A 7,226-nucleotide genomic window follows, 5' to 3' on the forward strand; every position below is an offset into this window, starting at 1 on the left:
GACAAGGGTAACTCACTTGGGGGTCAGGAAGTACTTATATGGGACGAGAGTAACTCATTTGGGGAAAGGCAGTACTTATATGAGACGAGGGTAACTCACTTGGGGATCAGTGTGTACTTATATGGGACGAGGTTAACTCACTTGGGGTCAGGGAATACTTATATGGGACGAGGGTAACTCACTTGGGGATCAGTGAGTACTTATATGGGACTTGGGTAACTCACTCGGACTCAGGGAGTACTTATATGGGACGAGGGTAACACACTTGGAGTCGGGGAGTACTTATATGGGACGAGGGTAACTCACTTATGGTCAGGGATTACTTATATGGGACGAGGGTAACTGACTTAGGGTCAGGGAGTACTTATATGGGACGAGGTTAACTGACATGGGGTCAGGGAGTACTTATATGGGACGAGGTAACTCACTTGGTATCAGTGAGTACTTATATGGGACGAGGGTACCTCACTTAGGGTTAGGGAGTACTTAATTGGGACTAGGGTAATTCACGCGGGGTCAGGGAGTACTTATATGGGACAAGGGTAACTCACTTGGGGGTAAGGGAGTACTTATATGGGACGAGGGTAACTCACTTGGGGATCAGTGAGTACTTATATGGGACGAGGGTAACTCGCTTGGGGTCAGGGAGTACTTATAAGGGACGAGGGTAACTCACTTGGGGTCAGGGAGTATTTATATTGGACGAGGGTAACTCACTTGGGGGTCAGGGAGTACTTATATGGGACTAGGGTAACTCACTTTGGGTCAGGGAGTACTTATAAGGAAGAGGGTAACTCACTTGTGGATCAGTGAGTACTTATATGGGACGAGGGTAACTCACACGGGGTCAGGGAGTACTTATATGGGACGAGTGTAACTCACTTGGGGTCAGGGAGTACTTATATGGGACGAGGGTAACTCACTTGGGGGTCATTGAGTACTTATATGGGACGAGGGTAACTCACTTGGGGTCAGGGAGTACTTATATGGAACGAGGATACCTCACTTGGGGGTCAGGGAGTATTTATATGGGACGAAGGTAACTCACTTGGGTATCAGTGAGTACTTATTTGGGACGAGGGTAACTCACTTGGGGTCAGGGAGTACTTATTTGGGACTAGGGTAATTCACGCGGGGTCAGGAAGTACTTATATGGGACGAGGGTAACTCACTTGGGGTCAGGGAGTACTTATAAGGGACGAGGGTAACTCACTTGGGGTCAGGGAGTATTTATATTGGACTAGGGTAACTCACTTTTGGTCAGGGAGTACTTATAAGGAAGAGGGTAACTCACTTGTGGATCAGTGAGTACTTATATGGGACGAGGTTAACTCACACGGGGTCAGGGAGTACTTATATGGGACGAGTGTAACTCACTTGGGGTCAGGGAGTACTTATATGGGGCGAGGGTAACTCACTTGGGGGTCAGTGAGTACTTATTTGGTACGAGGGTAACTCACTTGGGGTCAGGGAGTACTTATATGGAACGAGGGTACCTCACTTGGGGGTCAGGGAGTATTTATATGGGACGAGGTTAACTGACATGGGGTCAGGGAGTACTTATATGGGACGAGGTAACTCACTTGGTATCAGTGAGTACTTATTTGGGACGAGGGTACCTCACTTAGGGTTAGGGAGTACTTAGTTGGGACTAGGGTAATTCACGCGGGGTCAGGGAGTACTTATATGGGACAAGGGTAACTCACTTGGGGGTAAGGGAGTACTTATATGGGACGAGGGTAACTCACTTGGGGATCAGTGAGTACTTATATGGGACGAGGGTAACTCGCTTGGGGTCAGGGAGTACTTATAAGGGACGAGGGTAACTCACTTGGGGTCAGGGAGTATTTATATTGGACGAGGGTAACTCACTTGGGGGTCAGGGAGTACTTATATGGGACAAGTGTAACTCACTTGGGGGTCAGGAAGTACTTATATGGGACGAAGGTAACTCACTTAGGGTCAGAGAGTACTTATTTGGGACTAGGGTAATTTATGCGGGGTCAGGGAGGACTTATATGGGACAAGGGTAACTCACTTGGGGGTCAGGAAGTACTTATATGGGACGAGAGTAACTCATTTGGGGAAAGGCAGTACTTATATGAGACGAGGGTAACTCACTTGGGGGTCAGTGTGTACTTATATGGGACGAGGTTAACTCACTTGGGGTCAGGGAATACTTATATGGGACGAGGGTAACTCACTTGGGGATCAGTGAGTACTTATATGGGACTTGGGTAACTCACTCGGACTCAGGGAGTACTTATATGGGACGAGGGTAACACACTTGGAGTCGGGGAGTACTTATATGGGACGAGGGTAACTCACTTATGGTCAGGGATTACTTATATGGGACGAGGGTAACTGACTTAGGGTCAGGGAGTACTTATATGGGACGAGGTTAACTGACATGGGGTCAGGGAGTACTTATATGGGACGAGGTAACTCACTTGGTATCAGTGAGTACTTATATGGGACGAGGGTACCTCACTTAGGGTTAGGGAGTACTTAGTTGGGACTAGGGTAATTCACGCGGGGTCAGGGAGTACTTATATGGGACAAGGGTAACTCACTTGGGGGTAAGGGAGTACTTATATGGGACGAGGGTAACTCACTTGGGGATCAGTGAGTACTTATATGGGACGAGGGTAACTCGCTTGGGGTCAGGGAGTACTTATAAGGGACGAGGGTAACTCACTTGGGGTCAGGGAGTATTTATATTGGACGAGGGTAACTCACTTGGGGGTCAGGGAGTACTTATATGGGACTAGGGTAACTCACTTTGGGTCAGGGAGTACTTATAAGGAAGAGGGTAACTCACTTGTGGATCAGTGAGTACTTATATGGGACGAGGGTAACTCACACGGGGTCAGGGAGTACTTATATGGGACGAGAGTAACTCACTTGGGGTTAGGGAGGACTCTAATGGGACGAGGATAACTCACTTGGGGGTCAGGGAGTACTTATATGGGACGAGGGTAACTCACTTGGGGTCAGGGAGTACTTATAAGGGACGAGGGTAAGTCACTTGGGGTCAGGGAGTATTTATATTGGACTAGGGTAACTCACTTTTGGTCAGGGAGTACTTATAAGGAAGAGGGTAACTCACTTGTGGATCAGTGAGTACTTATATGGGACGAGGGTAACTCACACGGGGTCAGGGAGTACTTATATGGGACGAGTGTAACTCACTTGGGGTCAGGGAGTACTTATATGGGGCGAGGGTAACTCACTTGGGGGTCAGTGAGTACTTATTTGGGACGAGGGTAACTCACTTGGGGTCAGGGAGTACTTATATGGAACGAGGGTACCTCACTTGGGGGTCAGGGAGTATTTATTTGGGACGAAGGTAACTCACTTGGGGATCAGTGAATACTTATATGGGACGAGGGTATCTCACACGGGGTCAGGGAGTACTTATATGGGACGAGTGTAACTCACTTGGGGTCAGGGAGTACTTATATAGGACGAGGGTAACTCACTTGGGGGTCAGTGAGTACTTATATGGGACGAGGGTAACTCACTTGGGGTCAGGGAGTACTTATATGGAACGAGGGTACCTCACTTGGGGGTCAGGGAGTATTTATATGGGACGAAGGTAACTCACTTGGGGATCAGTGAGTACTTATTTGGGTCGAGGGTAACTCACTTGGGGATCAGTGAGTACTTATTTGGGACAAGGGTAACTCACTTAGGGTCAGGGAGTATTTATATTGGACTAGGGTAACTCACTTTTGGTCAGGGAATACTTATAAGGAAGAGGGTAACTCACTTGTGGATCAGTGAGTACTTATATGGGACGAGGGTAACTCACACGGGGTCAGGGAGTACTTATATGGGACGAGTGTAACTCACTTGGGGTCAGGGAGTACTTATATGGGGCGAGGGTAACTCACTTGGGGGTCAGTGAGTACTTATATGGGACGAGGTTAACTCACACGGGGTCAGGGAGTACTTATATGGGACGAGTGTAACTCACTTGGGGTCAGGGAGTACTTATATGGGGCGAGGGTAACTCACTTGGGGGTCAGTGAGTACTTATTTGGTACGAGGGTAACTCACTTGGGGTCAGAGAGTACTTATATGGAACGAGGGTACCTCACTTGGGGGTCAGGGAGTATTTATATGGGACGAAGGTAACTCACTTGGGGATCAGTGAATACTTATATGGGACGAGGGTATCTCACACGGGGTCAGGGAGTACTTATATGGGACGAGTGTAACTCACTTGGGGTCAGGGAGTACTTATATGGGACGAGGGTAACTCACTTGGGAGTCAGTGAGTACTTATATGGGACGAGGGTAACTCACTTGGGGGTCAGGAAGTACTTATATGGGACGAAGGTAACTCACTTAGGGTCAGAGAGTACTTATTTGGGACTAGGGTAATTTATGCGGGGTCAGGGAGGACTTATATGGGACAAGGGTAACTCACTTGGGGGTCAGGAAGTACTTATATGGGACGAGAGTAACTCATTTGGGGAAAGGCAGTACTTATATGAGACGAGGGTAACTCACTTGGGGATCAGTGTGTACTTATATGGGACGAGGTTAACTCACTTGGGGTCAGGGAATACTTATATGGGACGAGGGTAACTCACTTGGGGATCAGTGAGTACTTATATGGGACTTGGGTAACTCACTCGGACTCAGGGAGTACTTATATGGGACGAGGGTAACACACTTGGAGTCGGGGAGTACTTATATGGGACGAGGGTAACTCACTTATGGTCAGGGATTACTTATATGGGACGAGGGTAACTGACTTAGGGTCAGGGAGTACTTATATGGGACGAGGTTAACTGACATGGGGTCAGGGAGTACTTATATGGGACGAGGTAACTCACTTGGTATCAGTGAGTACTTATATGGGACGAGGGTACCTCACTTAGGGTTAGGGAGTACTTATTTGGGACGAGGGTAACTCACTTGGGGTCAGGGAGTACTTATTTGGGACTAGGGTAATTCACGCGGGGTCAGGGAGTACTTATATGGGACAAGGGTAACTCACTTGGGGGTCAGGAAGTACTTATATGGGACGAAGGTAACTCACTTAGGGTCAGAGAGTACTTATTTGGGACTAGGGTAATTTATGCGGGGTCAGGGAGGACTTATATGGGACAAGGGTAACTCACTTGGGGGTCAGGAAGTACTTATATGGGACGAGAGTAACTCATTTGGGGAAAGGCAGTACTTATATGGAACGAGGGTACTTCACTTGGGATCAGGGAGTATTTATATGGGACGAAGGTAACTCACTTGGGAGTCAGTGAGTACTTATATGGGACGAGGGTAACTCACTTGGGGATCAGTGTGTACTTATATGGGACGAGGTTAACTCACTTGGGGTCAGGGAATACTTATATGGGACGAGGGTAACTCACTTGGGGATCAGTGAGTACTTATATGGGACTTGGGTAACTCACTCGGACTCAGGGAGTACTTATATGGGACGAGGGTAACACACTTGGAGTCGGGGAGTACTTATATGGGACGAGGGTAACTCACTTATGGTCAGGGATTACTTATATGGGACGAGGGTAACTGACTTAGGGTCAGGGAGTACTTATATGGGACGAGGTTAACTGACATGGGGTCAGGGAGTACTTATATGGGACGAGGTAACTCACTTGGTATCAGTGAGTACTTATATGGGACGAGGGTACCTCACTTAGGGTTAGGGAGTACTTAATTGGGACTAGGGTAATTCACGCGGGGTCAGGGAGTACTTATATGGGACAAGGGTAACTCACTTGGGGGTAAGGGAGTACTTATATGGGACGAGGGTAACTCACTTGGGGATCAGTGAGTACTTATATGGGACGAGGGTAACTCGCTTAGGGTCAGGGAGTACTTATAAGGGACGAGGGTAACTCACTTGGGGTCAGGGAGTATTTATATTGGACGAGGGTAACTCACTTGGGGGTCAGGGAGTACTTATATGGGACTAGGGTAACTCACTTTGGGTCAGGGAGTACTTATAAGGAAGAGGGTAACTCACTTGTGGATCAGTGAGTACTTATATGGGACGAGGGTAACTCACACGGGGTCAGGGAGTACTTATATGGGACGAGAGTAACTCACTTGGGGTTAGGGAGGACTCTAATGGGACGAGGATAACTCACTTGGGGGTCAGGGAGTACTTATATGGGACGAGGGTAACTCACTTGGGGTCAGGGAGTACTTATAAGGGACGAGGGTAAGTCACTTGGGGTCAGGGAGTATTTATATTGGACTAGGGTAACTCACTTTTGGTCAGGGAGTACTTATAAGGAAGAGGGTAACTCATTTGTGGATCAGTGAGTACTTATATGGGACGAGGGTAACTCACACGGGGTCAGGGAGTACTTATATGGGACGAGTGTAACTCACTTGGGGTCAGGGAGTACTTATATGGGGCGAGGGTAACTCACTTGGGGGTCAGTGAGTACTTATTTGGGACGAGGGTAACTCACTTGGGGTCAGGGAGTACTTATATGGAACGAGGGTACCTCACTTGGGGGTCAGGGAGTATTTATATGGGACGAAGGTAACTCACTTGGGGATCAGTGAATACTTATATGGGACGAGGGTATCTCACACGGGGTCAGGGAGTACTTATATGGGACGAGTGTAACTCACTTGGGGTCAGGGAGTACTTATATGGGACGAGGGTAACTCACTTGGGGGTCAGTGAGTACTTATATGGGACGAGGGTAACTCACTTGGGGTCAGGGAGTACTTATATGGAACGAGGGTACCTCACTTGGTGGTCAGGGAGTATTTATATGGGACGAAGGTAACTCACTTGGGGATCAGTGAGTACTTATTTGGGTCGAGGGTAACTCACTTGGGGATCAGTGAGTACTTATTTGGGACAAGGGTAACTCACTTGGGGTCAGGGAGTACTTATTTGGGACTAGGGTAATTCACGCGGGGTCAGGGAGTACTTATATGGGACGAGGGTAACTCACTTGGGGTCAGGGAGTACTTATAAGGGACGAGGGTAACTCACTTAGGGTCAGGGAGTATTTATATTGGACTAGGGTAACTCACTTTTGGTCAGGGAGTACTTATAAGGAAGAGGGTAACTCACTTGTGGATCAGTGAGTACTTATATGGGACGAGGGTAACTCACACGGGGTCAGGGAGTACTTATATGGGACGAGTGTAACTCACTTGGGGTCAGGGAGTACTTATATGGGGCGAGGGTAACTCACTTGGGGGTCAGTGAGTACTTATTTGGG

This window comes from Prorops nasuta, unplaced genomic scaffold (genome assembly GCF_024137725.1).
Source record: "Prorops nasuta isolate Cenicafe-Biocafe unplaced genomic scaffold, Cenicafe_Pnas_1.2 PNAS00042, whole genome shotgun sequence".
NCBI classification, from domain to species: Eukaryota; Metazoa; Arthropoda; class Insecta; order Hymenoptera; family Bethylidae; genus Prorops; species Prorops nasuta.